Here is a 21,774-nt window from a genome sequence, read left to right as displayed (position 1 = left end):
TGTGTGTGTGTGTGTGTGTGTGTGTGTGTGTGTGTGTGTTTCTTTTGGAAACAAGTTCTCCCTGAAGCCCCAGCTGCTTAGGAACTCAGTATGTTGCCCAAGATGTCCTGGATCTCTCAGAGATTTACCCGCTTCTGCCTCCCTAGTGCTGGAATTACAGTTGTGTACTATCAAGTCCATCCTAAGAGTTTTGTGTTTAATTGAAACACAATATTTTTATTTTATTTTATTTTCACAGACTTTGAAAAGTTAAAAACAATATTTTTGAAAGATAATGAGGAATAACGCATAAATTTGCATCATCTTGATCCCTGCATAAAAACCACACAAATCAACTAGGCAGTGAACCCCAAATCCCATAGACAATGTTCGAAATAAAATCAAATTACAAGCTACTCTTTGAAGTTCAAAGTAGATGTAGGGTAGACCATCAATAAGCACAAGATTGCAAATTCAGGGACCGTTAGAGGAAGAGACTTGAGAAACCACAAGTGATGCAGCTAAGGATAGACAACCCCCAGGACTCACGGGTTAATTAACGCAAAGCATGATGGGTCAAGTGAAGCTGAGATGCGGACGGCAGGAGATAACTACCCCTATGCATGCTCCAAGGTGACCAGTCAGGGATGTGACTCCACCAGAAGGACAATCTTCCAAGTGGCACCAAAAGTAAGCAAAGCAATTACTATGGAGACAAGGGAACGAAACAGTTCAGATGAAAGGTCCAGATCAAGAGTACAGGAGTGGACAGAGCAGGCAAGCACCCAGGACACTCACTCAGACAACAAAAGGGGGCTCTGTGAAGACTCTGTGGTCGTTCAGGCCTCTCTGTAAAAGTTCAGGGAAACCAGTTGCGCATGGAAACAGCAAGGCGAGTATTTATAGTCAAATCTCACTAGACGTTAAAGACAGAGTGTCAGCACCCAGACCGCACTAGAACAAAGGTCCTTCACAAGAAACCATGGTCATAAAATAATAAAACACAAACTATTACTTAATAAGCTGGAAGATAATTAAGATGATCAAATATGTAGCACAATTTAAATCGTAATTAGGAAACTCAGAAACATTAGAAATTAAAACAATATAAAAATAGAGCAATGAAGAAAATAGGGTGAAATAAACTCAGTAGATAATATTTGAGAATCAAGTAAAAACGGAAATGAAAGATTGAAAACAAATTTGAGAAAATATGAAAATTGTCTAGAAAAAATAGATCCATTAAAGTTAATAATCCCCAAACACAAAAATAAAAAAAAAAACCAGAATGCTTAGGTAAAGCTGTAACCGAACTTAACTTTCTTCTGAAAATTTTTTATGCCTGAGGATACCACTCAAAAATAACTACCTGAAAAACATATTCTACTGAAATTACTAAATTTCCAAGGAAAAGAATCACTTAATACTCTTGGTAAAAACAAACAAACAAATAAGCAAAATAAACACTTTAAAGAGGAAGTGGACCACCATCAGACTTCGGAGCAACAAGATTGATACCAGGATCAAATCAAATTTATACCTAAAAACACAAGAGGATGTAAATGAAGTATTTCACATCCCAGGAAAGCTCATTACAAATATAATGGCACAAATGACATTTTATCTGTATGCAAGAACTCAGAGATACTGGAGGTGAATTTCACATGGTCAAAGTTATTAAAGGGATACAGATTATAGGGTTGCTGTATTCAACACAAATTACTGTTAAATCACAAAAAGAGAGATAATCAGATATGTTGTGCCCTACATATCAAAAGATAGTAATTGAAGACAGAATTTGAGTGTGATCAAATCTTTGGATCCAGATATTAACAGCCATTTGTAGAAAAATACAGAGAAATAAGTGGGAACTGAACCAAGAGTGTTCCTGCAGTGTGCATTATTCCAATTACAACCTATATGAGGGAAGTTCTTCAAGCTTAATGAGCTAGTTAATTTATAAGACAAAGAGTTGGAGAAGAAACCTGAAGACGAAGAGCATGCTTAATACACATGACAACAAAACCTGAAAGCTAAACTTCAGAGTGCTGATCAACATCGGGAAAATGAAGCCATTAAAAATCCCAGGAAACACAGGCTGTAATAATTGAGAAGTTTAAATACACGGAAATATTTTCCCAACGCATTTAAAATCTTCAGTGTACTTGACCAGAATACCAGCAGCTAGAAATCATAGTATGTAATTTTCATTTTCTTTAAATTTATCTTCCCTCTTACATACTTTTGTTATATTGCCCATTCATTGAAGCTTAAAATACAGCTCTTCCCCACCCATACCGTCATGGTTTTCCTACTTTTACTCATATTCCCAAATATTTGTTTCAAACTATTCATAAATGGATTTAAATGAATAATCTCACGTGACTGGAGTTAGTGGCCTAGTATTCTCTGAGAGGAAGTTGGGGCTTAAAACAAACAGCTATGTGGCCTGGGGAGGGAAAAGGTGATGAGTTTTCACCTAGAATAAATGTATAGATGAAAAATAAAACTATGATAAAATTTAGTCAGTCTGTTTTATTATACCTCCTTCTGCCAGAAAAATTAAAAAAAAAAACAGAGCATAAGAGCTTCTATTTCAGAGGATGAAGCTTATCCTTTCATATATTTTACATAATTGCCCACACTTCACCTCCCCACCCACACACTTCCACCTCACACTTACCAGAGAGTTCCTGGGTGGTAAAGGGTTAAGTTTTTTCATTTCTTTTGTGTACAATCTGTGGTTTTGTTATTTAGTCAATGTAGCAGGGGATCTTCACACCAAAGGGACATATTTTATCTACTTCCTTCCATTTTAACTAGAATGTCACTGGAATGGTGATTCATTTCAGGGTTCTTAATTCTTTTCTCGAGTTCATGAATGCTGTGAACAGAATTATCAGCTGAATGATTATGATCTAAACTAGTGTGTCAGGTGAGTCCACAACTTTCTATTTATTTTTATTTTTGAGGCAACATTCTATTTTGTCAAGGTTGTCCTTGAACTTGCTATGTGACTAAAGATAGCCTTGAGCTCATGATCCTCCTGCTTTTAGCTCCTAGGTGCTGAGATTATGGACAGGCCACAATGCCTACCTCCATAGCTTGTTTTCATTAACCCATGTACAACCAAGTGGGAATAGTCCATCTCCTCAGCAGACGATTTTCCTGTTCCCAGCACCCTACACTCCAAAAGTCCTACAGAAAGATTTGTTAAATAGATACCTCCTAAGAGATTCTCAGTTTCACTAGTCTTCCAGGAAAAACCAGCCTGGGAGTTTGTTCGTACCAGTGTAACTTCTCTTAACTTCACCAAAGATTTGCTAAACTACAGTGTTTAAGAATTTTCCCTAATAGTCTTTCTTAAAAAAATAATGAACTAAAAGGAACAGAAGAGTAGCATGAGCAATTAAACACCCTTTTGAGTGAATAAATTAGAATAAATTTGTAAATGTAGCTAGTAAATTGAGATGCTCCAAAGATGATGTCCTCAGAATTTGGGTATGTCTTTGGGTGTCACTGCTATAGTTTCCAAAGTCATCTATAGAATATTATGTGTAAGGCACAATGCTTATTAGGAGTTGATAGATAAGAGATGAAATAAGCTAAAAATTTCTCACCTGGAATTTATAAGTTGTAAGTGCCATATAGGAAGAAGACTGAGTAGAATCTGTACGAGGCTGGGTGGTCCTAAACTCTGCATATGGATCTGAGGTAATCAAGGAAAGAGATACGAGAAAAGTCTTCTCAGGAGAGAGGATCCTGGAGTTAAGAGTTGGAACTGAGAAAACAGCCATTGGGTGAGATTGCGCTGAGGTAATCAAGGAAAGAGATACGAGAAAAGTCTTCTCAGGAGAGAGGATTCCTGGAGTTAAGAGTTGGAACTGAGAAAACAGCCATTGGGTGAGATTGCATTTATGAATGAGAGGGAGGCCAGGTCCAGCAGAGCAATGGACACACTCTTTGAAAGCTTTAAAGAAAGGGTAGGGTAAGCTACTGTTTACATCATTACATGATTAATCTATTTACTGTTGAGAACAGATTGCAACAGAGCAAGACTGAAGCAGACAATCACACTGAAAGGCCCCTTAGTCACCCAGAAAACACAATAATTGTGAAATTACGTTTGATAGTTATCACTCCGGTTAAGTGATCAAATGACAGAGGATGTCATTCGGGATGAGGGAGAGAGAATTGTCATGAACAGTGCAATATTGCCTGTTCTTGGCAGACTGGGTGGATGGAGTAGAAAACATTGGTGGAAAAATATAGACGTGCAGTAGAGAGGGAGATAAATCATTTTGTTTAAAGTATATTCTTTTTTAAGATCTTGTGATAAAGCAAAAAGAAACAAATGCTAAAAGAAAAAAATAAGAGTTGTGCTTGACCTGTTAAGACTCATGTTGTCCTACTTCCTCGAGCTACCCAAAGATTGGGAGTTTCTTGCCTGTTGGCAAGAGCTATAATCTTGCTTCCAAAAGATTTGCATATCTTATTAGACACCTTCTGGAGACAACCCATCACAGAAGGGATTCAGTCCCCACACTGTGAAAAATCAAATCCTCCGCCACTAAAACCTTCAGATGCATCTCAAGTACCCATAAACAGCTTCACTGCAATGTCATGAGAAAACTTGGAGAAGAAATTCTTGTCTACATGCGGTCTGAATCACCAACATACGGAAACTGTGAGACAGTAAATGTCCACGTTTCCTTTTCTAATTGATCTTTTTCTGAAGCTTTTGAGGACTAGACAACCCCTAAATAAAATGGAAACAAATTAATCTTTCATTTATTTTAAAATAGGTTTTTATTTATTCTTTGGAAATTCCATATGTGTATACAATGTGCCTTGATCAACTCTATCTCAGAATTCTTCTCTTCCACCTCCTCCCAGATCTTCCCCTCACATGTTCCTCCCAATTTCATGTTCTCTTTATTTTAACCACCGAGTCTTATGGATGCTGCAGTGTGTGGATTGGAGTAGGACCATCTACAGGAGCATAGACAATCTATCTATGGTTAAATCTGTGAAGAAAATTGGTGCTTCCTCCCCAAGAATCCATCAACTACTAATACCTCCTCTTCTAGGGGTTGGCCTCATGAGCCCTTGCATTGTCCAGTTGGAAATTTGAATTTGCAATCTAAGTGTCCATCAGCTGGTGAATGGATTATGAAAATATGTAAATATATACAATAGAATTTTATTCAGCTGCAGAGAGAAATATTAATTTATGAAACTTGCAGGTGAACAGAACTGGGAAAGACTATACTGAGTGAAGGAACTCAGCCTCCTTGTTTGAAGTTCCTTAGGTTTTTTCTCTAAGACGTGGACATTCTTATTAGGTTCATGCCTAGTTTCCCCTGGGGGATTCTTTAAGCATGCTCTAATCTAGATTCCCATCAAACTTTGAACCTTTTCTTGCAGAAATCACCAATGAATTTCTGGTTGCTAAATCAATTGGTTACAATTCTTGCCCTTAATGTATCTGATTTCTCATTTTCCAAGAGCAGTCGGTTCTAGAAATCCCAATTTAAACTGAAGTTCTAATTATGTTGACTGGGTGACTCTAGCCACTGCTGTGAAAAGCTGAGGTCCAGAAAATGAGGGCCTGGAAGCTTACAACAAGAAATGAAGATAATGCACTTACCAAGGTAAAGGCTGGGAAGATGGCTCAGTTGTAAACTACTTGCCTCGCAAGCATGAGGACCTGAGTTTAATTCCAGGAACCCACATTTTAAGAAGCCATGGATGATATACTTGCTTGGAATTCCAGTTCTGGGAAAGTAGAGCTGGGTTAGGTCTCTGAAGCTCCCTGAAAGGCAGACTAGCCCACACACTAAGTTCCATATATACCAGAGAAAGACTCTCAACAAAACCCAAGGAATGGCACCTAAGGTGTTCTTTGACCTCTGCACGTATGTGCATGCATCTACACATGAAGAATTTGATTTATAAAGGGATCTTAGGGATAGCTTGTAAACATTAAGTGACAAGAAAAATTTAAGACCAAAAATTTAAAAAGCCTGAAAAGGGCAATCAACAATGACAGTCACTGCAGATTAGAAGTTACAAAGATTCTCTGAGATCTTCAGGGTCAAATTTAAGCTTAAACCCTGTATTTTCACTCCAGATAAAGATTAGAGATTAAATTGTTAAGGATATGCAATGTTTAAAGAAATTTTCAAGTGCTTATTGAAAAATCACAAATAACTTAAGAGACATCAGTCATGAATCCCTACTGCATCATTTTTTTTTTTTTGAGACAGGGTCTCACTATGTAGCCAAGGCTGGTCTTGAACTCATGGAGATCCACCTGCCTGAGCATCTCAAGTTCTGGACTTTAAAGGCACCCACCATACCTGGTGTAATCTTAATGTCCTATCTTCATGCATTAAATACTCTTGGGTCACAGGTGCTAAATTTCTGTTTTTATTTATACTTCAACTCTCATCTCTTTTCTTCTTATTTCTATTTCTTATCAATAACATATTTTTGCTGTGGCCCAGTTGATGTAGTTCACATTTGGACTTAGCTTCTCTTTAGCGCAACCCATCATTTCTGAATGACCCCCCCCTCCTTATGTGCTTCTCATCTAGGGTGAGGTATCACTACAATGAAGAAGTAAAACATATTCACTGTGTCCAAGTGAGAATGTCTTCTCAAGACTAACACACCCATGCAATCTCCAGTTCTCACCACAATCCTCAGAGACACAATGCGGGTCTCCATTAACTCAACTAACTCTACATTCTCTCTTCTCTTAACCTTTAAAACTAAATGGATATAGTTTTGAAGACAACAATTTCCTATTAGAATTGTTCTAAACAGAGGTGTGTGTGTATGTGTGTATGTGTTTGTTTGTGTATGTGTGTTTGTGTGTGTGTTTTTGTGTATGTGTGTTTGTGTGTGTATGTGTTTCTGTGTGTTTGTGTGTGCGTGTTTGTGTGTGTGTTTGTGTGTGTATGTGTTTGTGTTTGTATGTGTGTTTGTGTGTATGTGTGGTTGTGTGTGTTTGTGTGTGTGTATGTGTGTTTGTGTGTATGTTTGTGTGTATGTGTGTTTGTGTGTGTTTGTGTGTGTGTGTGTGTGTGTGGAATTATCCTATGAACAAATTGCTTCCTGGAGAACCACACTGTCCCTATGGTTACTCATCTCTTGTATCATTTGTGATAGCTGATCACTCCACGCTCCCTGCGTATTTTCTTCACTTGTTCCACAGAGCTCGGTCTCCCAGTTTTCCACCCATGTTACTAGTGACCGTCTTACAACGTTTCTTGGTCCTTCTTGTCCTCAGGTCCTGAAGTCCAGTACTTTGATTCTTCTTAGTCCTCATTCATTTTTATGTCAATTTGTTCAAATCTGTGATTCTAAATAGCAGCTATTTGCCACCACGTCCTAATGCCTGTTACTATCACATTTCTCTTACAATATCAAGAATAATTATTTCCAGTCCAATGTCAAGTATGCCCATCAAATTAAATGTTTTCAGACTTGTCCACCCACAGCCTTGCTTCTGTCTATCAATAGAAAAGTCGATCTTCCACACAGTGCAGGAAATGGACCTCAGATACATTGTTCTCATCCGATAACCAAGTGAACACATTATCTTTAAGTTCAAAATACATTGCATACAACCTCCTTTCCCACTTTCTTTGCCAATTTCGTTTGTCCTATGTCAGCTCTTGCTTGCATGTCTGCAAGAGTGTACTCGCCTGCTTTCTGGCTGGCAGTTTCTTTCCCTGTACTTTCATTGCAACAGAGATTCTAGAATGACCTTTTAATCACATAAGAATGACCACGTCAGCTCTGCCATGTCAAAATACCCCACGACCCACTCATTCACTCAAAGTAAAGCTCCAAGGCTTTGCAATAACCTGGGCAGTCTCATTTTCTGACCTCTTCTCCTGTACCTGTTTCACTTTTTAATTCCTCATCAGCCATGAAGACCTGCTTACTGTTTCCAGGTATGTCAACTACATGAGAGCCATATGACAACTTTACCTCTTCTTCTCCAAGACAGGTGACAACTGTCAGATCAATCAAGCCTTTGCTAAAATAAATTCTTTTTAATGAGAACTCTTTTGGGCACATTACTTAAAATTAGAACTTGTCCGCTGCTATTTTAGTCTGCGTTTTGTCCAATGGATGGGTCCTTCCACCTGACTGCTTGTGCTTGCGTTATAGTTTGTCTCTCTCCACTTTAAGATCACAAAGCACATATTTTTAAGCTACATTTTCATATATATTGTCTTGGAAAACAGGGTATCTGCTTTCAGTGAACTTAAGAACATCCAACATCATTCAGTCTGTGGTCCTGTCTCCACCAGTGGTCTTCCCAAAGATAAACAGTGAACGTCTCCCCCAGTACAAGAGTACAAGGATGGCCTGTCCTGGTTTCAGAATAAGTCTTCAGATGCACTTTCAAAGCATTTCCTAAGCCAAATACCTAATATTTTTCTATCATTCTAAAAACTTTGGTTCTGTAATTTTAAAATGACCATGCATTAAACCAATGAAATTGGAACAAATCACAAAGAATACTTCATGTTATGGAATTAAAGTTTCTTCTCCCCTCCCATGACATAGAAGAGAAAGTGAAAAGTTTGCTGCTTGCTCTCAAGTATCTCATTTTTCTTTTAAAACAAACTAACAAACCAGAAATAGAACTTTAATGCATTTCAAATGTGACCTGAGTGCCCATTTTCAGTAAATCTGAGTAAACCTTAGTTTCTTTTATGCCTACAGAAGTAACACACACTTTAAAGTGACTGATTTAAGCATTTAGTTATCTTTATAAAGAGTGGAAACTTGTTTTGATTATGTGTCTAATTTGTGGTGTGATGTGAACAAGTCAGTTCACCTCTGTACGCTGCATTTGTGTCATTTTATAAGGCTAAAGAATTATTGTATTCTTTTAAAAAAATAATATATATTTTTATTGAATTTTTGTGCATTTCATACAGTACATATTATCATATTTAGACCACCTCCATTATCTTCAAGTGCCAATCTCTCCACCAGGTTTCATACATTCTCTCATATATGTTAAGATCTATTGAGTCAAGTTTGTGTCCCCAGATGTCCCTCAGTGTGAGTTCATCCACTATCTCACCATCCTATCTAGTGGTCTTCTTTAAGGGAGTGATGCTCCCTTAAAGAAGACCAACTCTGCCTACCCAATTCTATGCTGGTCTCTAATTCTATGCTGGTTCTTTGTCTAGTTTGAACTTGCATGAGTCTTGTGCATGCTGTCACCATTGGTGTTAGTTAATATTATCAAGAACCCAGAAACCTAGAAGGCTGTTTCCTTATGGTTACACACCAGCCCTGGCTCTTAATTTTTCTTCTCCCACTTCTGAAGTGGTTCCTGAGTCCTAGGTAGGTGAGGTTTAATATAGGAGTCCTATCCAAGGATACTCACTCTGCAGTCTTTATTCTCCTCTACACTTTGTCCAGTTGTGGCCTTTGTTCGTCACCCTCTGTTGCATAAGGAAGCTTTGTGGTGAGAGTTGAGGAATGTGTCAGTATTCTCTCTAACCCCTGTTCTATTTTGTTCCATGAGCCTTATGTGTAGAAGTTCCATTGTCACTTAGGGGTGAGATTTACTCTCTGCATTTGACCAGTGGTGGAACTCTATAGTAGTCTCCATCTGTTGCAAAAAGAAGCTTCTTTAATGAGTGATGGCTTTTCTGTAAATATAAGGATACGTATTTAGCATATAGTAAGAAATTATATCTGTACTGGAGAGATGGCTCAGCAGTTAAGTACACTGGCTGTTCTTGCAGAAGACCTGGGTTTGAATCCCAGCACCCACATAGCAGCTAACAACTGTCCGTAACTCCAGCTCTAGGGGATCCGACAGCCTCTTCTGTCCTCTGTGGGCATTGCACAACACAGGTGCACTTACCTACATGCAGGCAATACACACATACACATAAAATAAAATAAATAATAAATAAAAATTTTCTTAAAAAATCAAAAAAAAGTTATATTTGTTCAGGGGTGTGACAGATGTAGGTTTTTCTCTAGTATCTATGACCTCTCCAGCCATGTGTATTTGGCTATGTTGACAGTACCACATGATTTCCAACACATTGAATGGGGGTTTAAGTCCAATTAGCTAGCTGTTGATTACCCCCAGCATAAAAATGCCACTACTACAGTAATGTAGTTTGCTCTGGTGATTGTTGTGATTATTAGGCCTTAAAGTTGGGGTTGGATCACTCATTGATTTTCTCCCTTAGAAGCTTACATAGTGTCCTCCGAAACTACGAGAGTCTTCAGCTTGTATGGTCTTCAGGGAGGAGGCGTCTATGTAGTAGTAACTCCATTTTCTCTAAGTCCTGTGTCCAAAGAATGCCTTGTCTTCAGCAATAGGGACTTACCTTCACATTTGGGGAGGAAATCAGGGGCTGTGGCAATAGCTTGTCTTATTTTGGGATTCTTTCTGAGGTCTAAAATTCTGTAAAAAAATATTTAAAGATACTAGTTTGATCTTAAAATGCAATGGTTAGTGTTTTAAAAAAATCTAAATCTAAGGTATACTGTAAATATGGGTAAGAGAAAATATTGACCGCTATTTGCTGCTAAATAGATTGGGCTTTTGTGAATTCTTAATCTATCAGGGTTGATAGCATAGGCACAATGACACTCAGTGTTCAGTGTAACTGCTGCCTGATTGCTAACTCATCTCCTATGTGTGATTATGGGGGTTTCCAGTTCTTTTGCATCAGTACATTCAAAAAGGAGAGAATGCGAACGTTTTTGGGCAACAGTGACCTTTGGTCTCCCAGAATCATGGTGAGGATTTGATCTGACTCCCAAATTGCATTCTTGTTTCTACCATAAGGCAGCTCCATTATAAGCATGAGAAGCAGTATTGGTCAGCATATTACAAAGACAATCACAAAGTATTAGTGTACTAATGCTATCAGTACAATCAGTGAGGGCAGAGTCAAAAATTAAAATAGTTTGTGATTTAATTCCAAGTCTACTCTGGTTCTTATCAAAAGCTAATATTCAATCATTCTTATCTATAACCGTCTTCTCAAAGAATTGACATGGATGATGTCAGCCACCTGTAATCCTACACTGGTAAGCATTAGGTGCCCTTTCTATCAATTCACATTTATGTTAGCATCATGGAATTACCTGCTCTGTTCTGGTGAAATTTTCATCAGTTTAGATTTTCTTCCACAGTAGCAGCAACACCCTGATTGAATAAATGCAGAAGACACCACAATTCCGTAATACAAAATGATGCAGAGAAAGAATAATGCAGTGTGTTAGGACCGAGAGCTATATTCGAAGAGAAAGAAGAATAAAATACAGATTTATATCAAAAAGTTATTATTTCTCTGGATATTTTTAACCAAACCCTACCAGTTCTAATGCTTATAGCAACAGTCAGAAATATTTGTTTTTATTATAAATCATAAATAATGAGTGAAAAGCTTTAAATCAGAAAGTCAGGAAACATTGCGAACTAAGCATATTGAACAAAGGACAACATATTTATATACTAAGCATTTCTTCACTTATTTCTCCTTTCTCAAGCAAATATTCAAAGGGAAATTGACAGTAAAGTTTTAATACCATTTGGGCCACAAAACTTCTATTGAAATACTCCTTGTCTTGTTAGTTACTAGAGTCTACTAATATGACAAATAATAAAAATTATTTTGTGAAATGTTTGCTTCCTGTGGGAAATTCGTTAGAATTCTCATTAGGACCCAGAAAGCATGGTGTGGGCCTGAGTTCATTCATATTGAAATCACAGAGGAAATGAAGGGTGAACTCCCTGTACCTATTTCAGTATGACGGATGCTTTCTAAAATGTGAAAGTGACTCGTTATTTATTGATTGATTGCCATATCTCCAAGACCTCCAGATTTGTGTCATCTGCTGAACTGAAAAATGATTCATATTTCTTAGGTACTTGCAAATAGACATAGAATTCTTAGAAGTCTTAGTTCTCTTGTGTAGGAAGATGTTTAAGTATCAAGCATGTATTTAAGATGACTTCAATATTCTCACTGCATGCAAAAATCATTGGGAACAACAGCACATGATGTCTGAGATAAGACAGAGTTAATGGCTGAACCTCAAAAATTCAGAGTTTGACTTTTATTTCTTGATCAGCAGAAAAGTACAGTTACACCTGCTTTTTGTTCAAGTAATTCTTGAATGTTTCACTAAGAACACATTGCTTTATCTGATAAATAAAAATGGACGTTTCTACTCAGAGCTAGGTGAAAATTATTTAACTGAGTTATTACAAAGTATGATTGTTTCCTAGCAAACTACAACTAAATTTTCCAGAAATTTAGAGAAAACAGTATGTATCAGATTAAATCATGATATCAATAAGTATAAGGAAAGAAAACAATAAAAAATAAACGGTATTATATGCCTAGCATTACTCTAACGGATTTATATACATTAATTAATTTAACTCTATAATGAGCTTATAAAGTATGTTCTCTGATTATTCTCATGGCTGTTTTCCTTGTAAAAGAATCTTCAAGCAAGAATTTTCATGAGATTTTAGTTACACCAATTCTCTAATTTTGGAAAGGTACCCTTAAATAGTTGCATTTTCATAGTACATTTTACAGGCTAAATTCACTCCTTAGCAGGAAATAATTTTTCTTAGATATTATAAAAGAAAAATCATCTTGGCATTTATCTATCCACGTATCTTCTCCAGTTCCTCTTTGTTCATACCTGAGAAATGGAACAATTTCATAAAAATCATAAATGCATTTTGAGAATTCTAAACATGTTGAATGCTAAAGTGTCACCCTAGCCAAGACACTGTGCTTTCCGTTCCTTCTGTGGATTCTTTCCAGTTCCGGCAAGTGGACAGTTGTTTACGCTTCAACATCTGAAATCGTCATCTGCGATGCTTCGCTTATTCAAAATTCTCACAGATATGTACGTAATAGCTATTTTGCTGCCGTTGATTTCAGCACTGTGATCTACTTACTTGAAGCTTCCAATCTACATTTGAATCTCTCACCTTCAAAATCCAGGTATTTCCCTAGTGATGGGTGTAAGTAGTGCAGCTTTTAAGGCACAGCAAGGCCATGGGAGCTCTTCTTTTCATGATGGTATTAAGGCTATTTAAATGGCAGCTTCTTTTTGTTTTTCCACCGCATAGAAACGCAGTCTTACCCTCTCTTTGGAATATTCCACAAGGCATCATCTTATAAAAAGCAGATGGGAGCTCTGGTCAAAGGTTACTGGAGCTGTGCCAGAAGACATCACTGTTTTTGTGAATTTCCAAGTCTGATACACAAACGGAGGGTCAACAGGACCGACTATTTGAGTGAGTAAGATGCAAATGATAAAGCATCTTTATCCAGGGCATTTCGTCTTTCCCAGTTAAGTACTTCTTTAGTGTATGTGCTAAACATTTTCAAATGCACCAAACAATAACCGAGCCTGTTTACTTTTCAGATTAGAAACAGATACAGCAAATCTGACCATGGTAAATAGAGGAAACGGATTCCAATTATTTACTTATTTATGTTAGACAACAGCAGGCATTGGAGACATTTCACATGTCTATTATTGTTGTGAACTCCATGTCATCACTGTAGAATGTCAAGACACCTGGGTAGGGTATCAAGCACCTAAGACTGCTCCATCAAGCAGTCATTTTACAACTTGGGAAACATTTACCTCATTATCTCAACCCTAAACCTCCAAAATGGGAACGTTTGGGGTAGATACTGATTTTTTTAAGGGTCAGTTATTAGCACTCCATTCTTATGATTCATACAGATGGGAAGCTGGGAAAGAGCAATTATAGATTTTGTTAAAAAAAATACCTGGAATTCATGGTTTGTTGAAAAAGGTCATCAACAACATGACCTCTAGCCTAGACATCTGGTTCCTTTATAGATATAGAAATAGATATAGAAATCTTGAAGAGCCAAGGTCTGGGTGTACCCATCAAGGATGATGCAGATTAGGTTAACTGAAATGAGGAATCCCACCCCAAATGAGGGTGGTATCCTTCCATGGGTTGAAATCCTGGAGTAAACGTGAAGGAAAAATCAAGCTGCACGTGATCATGTATGTTCTGCTTCCTGACTGTGGATGCACTGAGATAAATGGCCTCATGTTCCTGCTGTTGTGCATTCTTTGACATGTGGGACTATGCCTCACACCTTCGAACTGCGATTTCCAATAAACTCTTTTTCCGTTAAGTTGCCTTTGTTAGGGAATTTCATCACAGCAACAGGAGAGTAACTAATACACATTGCTTGTTCATTTCTTTCTCTTTATCACTTAGCTCCCCTGTGCCACCTTCGGACTTCTCTAAATAAACGCAAAGCAAATTATATATCCATATAAGAAATTAATAGATAACATAGTAGACAAGACATCGTTTACAATTTATATATAATGCATAAATCAATGAATGCAAATGTAATTTACACACAGCATATGCATTACACTTTATTTTAAATAATGTAACATTTTATCATGATCAATTGATGTCTTTATAAGCCGGTGAAATATCTTGCTTTGCTCTTCTCTGTAGACATTTTCCAAATACACATATTTTCCACAATATTGCCTATACACCACAGTATTGCTAATTTCTTGAGAATAGAATGTCTTATTTTTTTCCATCCCATATCACAACTTACTGTATTTTGTATTGAAATTTTATTTTGAGCTATCTTTAACTTTCATGTTTTTATTCATAAGTGATTATAGTTTACCATGCAAAGGTAATCCAAACTTAGTTAGCAATGCACAAGAAGAGGTTATATTTATTCCTGTCAGTACTAAACACTGATAGGAATAAATTGGCTGTACTGAACCCAGCTCTGGTCATGGTTTTCATTGCCTATGTGTGTGGGACGGGATTTCTTTTCCTGGATACAAGTGTCTTATTCTTTTCCCATTTTCCTGAAAATGTAAGGGTCACACCTTGTATTTAGTTTTGCATGAGTCTTTTGCATCTTCTAAAATTCTTATCTCAAGCTTTTTCTAATGATATCAAATATTCTTCAAGTAAGCAATCTTATATCATCTCTAATATTTAATTTTAAGAATGGCTCATGATTGGGCCAGTGAGGTAGCTCAGTAGGTTATGACATTTGCCACCAAGCCTGATGAACTAAGTTCAACCCAAATAGTAGATGGAAAGAACTAACACTGCTAAGTGTACTCTAAAGGAAAATCAGCCTATCAAATGACCAATTGAACTGATCATACACTCAACTAGCCTCCCCAGAAGGGAGATATATCTATCTCAGAACACTACCTCTAGCTTAGACATCTGGTTCCTTTAAACCCCCTGACAGAAAACATCTGATTCTTTGTCTGCCTCCTTGTAGATCTGGTTCTTTACCAACCACCTTGTAGAAGATACCCGTTCCCCTGTCAGAACTCCCCAGCTTTCCTTCCCAGATTCTGGGGAAGGAGCACGAACCCTTCCCAAAAGGCACAACCACTTTCTGAGATTCTGGGAAGGAGCATAACTTCTAGCCTCCTATAAATGTGAGACTTCCTCCCAACTGTAATGCACAACCTCCATTCCTGGGAAAGGTTGTTTGCCATTCATATGCAGGTATTGCAAGACATGGGTACACTTTCCTACATGGAGGCAATACACGCATACACATAAAATTAAAAAATTATTTTTTAAAAAGCTATCTGCATCTGTTGAGGTCAGATTTGGTTTCTTCTTTTTATCAAGTCATTTTTTTATCCCAAATTCTAACACACTGTGCTCACACACATGTACATACATAACATAAATACAAATAACTTATTTGTAAAAATAAAAGGAATGTTTTATGATTTACTTAACCTTTCTATTTTGGTTGGTTACTTTCATTGTTTCCTGTTTAGTTAATATAAATAACCTTGTGATAAGCATCATGCATACAGTCTCTTACCTCATTTTGATTGTTCCTTTAGCTGGATCCTAGAATTACAATCACTGACTGAAAGTTTTCTACTTTTTATTACTGTTTCCTTCAGTACATGGATCATTTAATCAGTGAACAAAGTAAGCACTTACACAGATATTTAAAAGATTAGTATTTTGAAAAAGTGATTTCTTCAGTTTACTGCTCTTCCCCAATCTTCATCTATCGCAACAAAGTTATTTGTTCAATGTTCTGAAAGGTCCCCAAACTCTCCCAATACCTGCTTCTCCGTTCAGATTCTTCCCATGACCTTGTCCCCACCACTTACCCATCCTCACAACACAGTAAGTACAACCAATTTTCAAGAGTGCTAGAGGTATTAGTTCAAGTGTGTTAGAAGATGAGTGGCATGAACTGAGCAATATTCTAGTATCTCTCTTCCAAAAAGAGGCATCCTGTCTACATAAATATCCTGAAAGAAAGTTTTCTCACCAGAGAAATTGTCTTTTTAGAACAAACTTTTATGTTTGTGGAATACAGGAAATACATGTATTCACTTGTATCTCTGGGTTGAAAAAGCACATGGAAAATATTCTGTCTTCATAATCTCTGTTTTGAACCTTTATTTTTTCTTTGCCTCCACCTCTGATTTTAGAGGGTAATAAACTTGAAGCACTCTATCTGCCTACAGCATTTTACACACATAAAACAAGCCTCAAAATATGCTTCTTGTTTGTATTATTTAAACTGCACCATGTCATTTCTCCAAACTGAAAACCCCGTATGTGTCAGTTCTCTCTGTGTAGCTATAAGCATTCGTGATTTCACTGTTTCTCCCTGCCAACCTCAGCAAGTTGGTTCCTGTCCTTATCTTCACAGCCTCATGGTGCCAAGCTGACTACAGTCACAGAAATCACTGTACACCCTTGCACAATGGGGTCCAATGACACAAAGGAACTTTTTTCTCCTGAGTCTAGGAGGTAGGAATTATTCCCCAATGCATCCTCTTAGTACATCATTGTCCAGAATCAAATAGTCTCCTTCCTCCTAATCAGTATCTGGAAGGAAAATGAATCATATGAATTAGCTCGCTCCAAATGTAATATACCCCTGAAGCTGTGGAAGGCTCAGATTTCCTTGAAGAGCACATATTCTATTAAGGATAAATGTTTGAAAGGACACATGCATGTGATAAGAAAAGTTGCTTTGAAGAAAATGAGAAATGATGGGTTTTAAGAGAATTGAGTGAGAGATGGGGAGATGGCTCAATTGGCAAGAACAGTTGTCTTATAATCATGACAACGTAAGTTTGAATCCCCAGAAATTTCATAAAGCTGGACACATAGTGTAGGCATCTGTAACCCCAGAGATCCTGCAGGGAGGTGAGATGAGGAAACAGGAGAGTCCCCTGAGACTCACCGCCTAGATATCCTGGTGTACTAAGGGGCAAAGAAACAAAGAAATTCTATTTCAAACAAGCTAGAGAAGAGAATAAAAATCCATATCCTCTGACCTAAACACATGGGCTGTAGCTTGTGCTCACCCACATTTGCACAGTCAAATGCACACACATACATCATACACACACATTGTACACACATACACATATACATTGTGTAGACATACTAGCACACACACATACATACCTTGTATGCACACAACTGTACACATACAAAGCTAAGTGAATGAATTTATTAAAATTTATTTGTATTTTAAAACGTATTTTATTATTTTTATTTTATGTGTACGAGTATATTGCCTGCATGTAGGTAGGTGCACCTGTGTTGTGCAAAGCTTGTGGAGGTAATAAGAGGGTGTCAGATGCCCTGGAACTAGAGTTACCGATGGTTGTTAGCTGCCATGTCGGTGCTGGGAGTTGAACCTGGGTCCTTTGTAAGAACAGCCAGTGCTCTTTTACTGCGGAGCCATGTCTCCAGCCTCTATTTATATTTCTTAAAGGAGAAAAGAGATAGTTTATTCTGGAATCAAATATGCATGACCATGGCTCAGGAACACAGATTAAGGTTACCCCTTAACCAAGTTTTTATAGTAACAGAAAAAAGAAAACTTATAAATCAAGACAGTTTTCTATAGGCCTCAGATGCTATCTACTGATGTTCTTAGGCTTTTGATTGGTGGAAACTGTTTCTGTTGTTTATTACATTCTATTAGCCACAAGATATTAATGCAGAAACCCAGGTGGGCAGGGGGTGGCTATTTAGAGGATAGAAATGTCTGGAGTACCTTGTGAATGGTCTCTGGATCTATACCATTCCCACCTCTCCACCATCACTGAAATGTAAATCAGTTCATTGCAGGAAGTTCAGCCCAATATGCAGGATTTTTTGTGGGAACTTTGGATTTTATAAAGAGATAATTCCCCAAATTAAAATTTTCTTCATCGAACATTTACTGATGCACAAAAATTAAATTAATAGGCTTATAAAACACAACTATGTATTTATGAACCTTAAGGATATGTTAGGCAGAGGAAAGGAGCAAGCTTTTCATCAAAATTGTGAGATATTTCTGAGGTCCATTGAAAAGCAATATGATTTCTGAAATGGTGCATCAAAAATGGTTGTAATTACTCTTTGTTATCCCAGTCACTATGAATTGTATTTCAGAGATTAAAAAGGAGAAGAAGTGTTTTATGTTTGTTGGGTTATTGATGTGTGTGTCTAAAACAGAATAACAGTGTGATTAAAAGAATTTGTAGTCTAAATTAACTTTTGGTTCTATTTAAATGGCAGTTTCAATCATGAAACAATTAATAAAAGAAAAAAGACTTAAAGCATTTTCACTCAGATATAACCGAAAGACACATGAAAAGGAGAGACTAGATTCTTTCTTTTTTTCCTAGTTACAAATATATGCGGATAACCTAAAGACGATGCCTATTTAGGTGAATACCATGGAGCTTAATCCTTTAAAGTTTAGGTTACAGACCTACATAGCAAGGAACAGTTAACAAAGTGGTGGGATAAAGCAAACTTTCATTAAAACAAATGAGTATCTAACAAAACAGTTACTGCATAATGGGCTATCCACGTAGTGAGAATCTTTTCGAATGGCTAGAAAATAGAGTATAAATCATTATATTTAAAATGAAAGTCTGGCCACAGAAAGTATCTGGAAGTTTACACAGGCCTAAATTAGCATTTGTATCCTGTCTTTTATGTTCAAAGTCTTTGGGCCAGTTGGCCTTAGAGTCAAAGAACCTCAGTGGGGCAGGCGGAGCAAACTCCCTCCTCCCAAATTGTAAGCTTACCAGTGAGGAAAAGTTACCAGAATGCAAAACTTTTCTTTAGGGAGAATGAATTTATCATATTCCAGTCACAGACTCAAATTTCAGTCTTCAGAACAAAACAGTCTGCTATTTCCAAATGTTTCAAAGTTGTAATGAGAAGTAGTTTTTATTATTGGGGTGGTTAGGTCTGTTGGTAAAGTGTTCCTCAGGCAAGAATGAGGGCCCAAGTGTGAATCCATATTAAAAAGACAACTGTAGCGGTCCTAGGGCTAGATGGGAAGATGCGGGAGGACCCCCGGGCTTGCTGGCCAGCAGGTCCAGCTCCAGGCTGAGTGAGAGAGTGTCTCAAAAACTGATAGAGAAGGAATAAGACACACAAAGTCATCCACATTATGCACACACACGGGCATGTGCTCCTGTGTGTATGAACACAAGAATGTTTGCACATAAAAATAGAAAAGCCACCTTAAAATGTTACCAGTATCTAAATTAACTAGCTCATCCTAAACACAGAATGTAACTTTGTATTCCCCAGAACACTGTTTTCCAGAAATTTATTTTTTTAATATTTTAAAAATATTTTATTATTTTTATTTTATGTGTTTGCATGTATTGCCTGCATGTAGATAAGTGCACCCATGTTGTGCATTGCCTGCAGAGGACAGAAGAGACTATTGGATCCCCTGGAACTTGAGTTATGGACAGTTATTAGCTGCCATGTGGATGTTGGGATTCGAACCTGGGTCTTCTGCAAGAACAGTGCTCTTAACTGCTGCGCTATCTCTCCAGCACCCCAGAAATTTGTTTTTATTTTTGCTTTAAAAACAAGCTTTCACACTGGCCTCAGTCTCACATTCTTTCTGTGTCTGTCTCCTGAGTGCTGAGATTACAAGAATGTGCCGTCATAAAATACTGGCTTGTTTGTCCAGAGTTTTAGAGATTTGTTTTGTTTTGTTTTGTTTTCTTGCTGTTTTGATTTTGAATTAAAAATACCTGAGTTAATATGTTACAGCAAAAAAAAAAAAAACCAATTTGGATTTTGATCTCTTTTATTTGCTCTATGCTTTTCTTATAGTGCAACCTGCAACAGCTTGTATAGTGTTTCTGAGCGTCATCGTACTTGACATGTACATTAGAGATGGAAAGATGTCCTTCCTGTAGACCGGCTATAAAGATAAATCTAATTGGTGGGTATTATATGAGCACTTGATACCCTGTGCCAGGGACTCGAACCTGCGACCCCCGGCGAGGTGGTGATTGTGGATGAGTAATCACGCCATTCTCCAGCCCACCCGCCCCCATTACCTGGGGACACGCAGACACAAGGGGGAGCCTAGTCAAGCTGGAACTCATTTATTGCAAGTGTTCCAAAGCTTATAAAGGCACATGGAACGCCCCCCTCCCCTCCGAGGGTGTATCTTAAGGATGGTTACGCAGGTCACGCACTGATCATGCACTCCTCAGCAGTGTGGAAGTATTCTTCAGACTTTCAAAGCAAGCCAGGCCATGCCCCCAGTGACTTCCTTTCGGACCTATGCAGGTGGGGCTTTTAGGTCCTCACAACCCTGAAAGCACCAAACAAATATTAACCACATTTATATTTCTCCTACAGCTGGTGATATACAAATGGTGAGAAACACAAGTTTTCTACGGGCTGCCACCTTTCTGTGCATCATCTTTCCTCCTAGGATGAGCTCCAAACTTCTCTACATGCCATCACACCATCTCCAACTGAAGAAGGACAGGCTGCACATGTTTGTCGCGTGTCTCCCCACACCCTTGCTAGGTATGGAGATTGCACAGCAGGTCACCTCATTCCACATGTGCAGAAAACCTAGGAGACTTCAAGGAATCAAGCTATACAAAAAGAAAGAGAAAAAGAAGACACTGAAAACCTTCAGTGTAGTGTTTGTTTTCTATCATTTCAACTGGCAAATACGTCGTGGAAAGAGGGAAGAAGTGATCACGGGTTAAAGGAATGCATACAACGCTTGAAGTGCTTTTCAAATCTTTTGACCACACATGATTTTCACTGAAAGTGATGTACTTTCTAATATTTTATAATTTTTATTTTATGTGTACGAATGCATTGCCTGCATGTATGTAAAGTGCACTCATGTCGTGCAATGCCCAGGGAGGTCAGAAAAGGGTGTCAGACCCCTGGAACTGGAAATGCAGATGACTGCTGTTCTGCCATGTGTGTGCTTGGATTCGAACCCAGGTCCTCTGCAAGAGCAGTCAGTGCTGTTAACCACTGAGTTATCTCTCCAGCCCCAGCAAGTGATGTATTAACATACATATTTTACCTGTGTCAGAACCAAGACCACAGTCTCAGTGAAAAAAGGCCCTGACTCAAACTGTCCTTGCCTATCAATTCCCATTTGTGTGACTTTAATTCAATAATTAATGCCTCCCTGCCAGTTTTATATTAGTCTTAGTAAAAGCTCTAATAAGTGAAAATATTCTAATGATTAAAGTGGGTTTGAATGAGTTCATTTAAAAAATTTCTAGAGTGCCTAGTAGGTAACAAATATTATCTGTGATCATTACCAAGTGAGAATCAGAGCTCTCTAGCAATAATAACTACATGTTGGTGTCTGACCTCAGGTTAGACTATCAGAATTCTTCTCCGCGTGGTATTTCAAA

The sequence above is a fragment of the Nannospalax galili genome, unplaced genomic scaffold (assembly GCF_000622305.1).
Source record: "Nannospalax galili isolate Female #2095 unplaced genomic scaffold, S.galili_v1.0 scaffold209, whole genome shotgun sequence".
Lineage (NCBI taxonomy): Eukaryota > Metazoa > Chordata > Mammalia > Rodentia > Spalacidae > Nannospalax > Nannospalax galili.
This window is presented reverse-complemented; position numbering follows the sequence as displayed.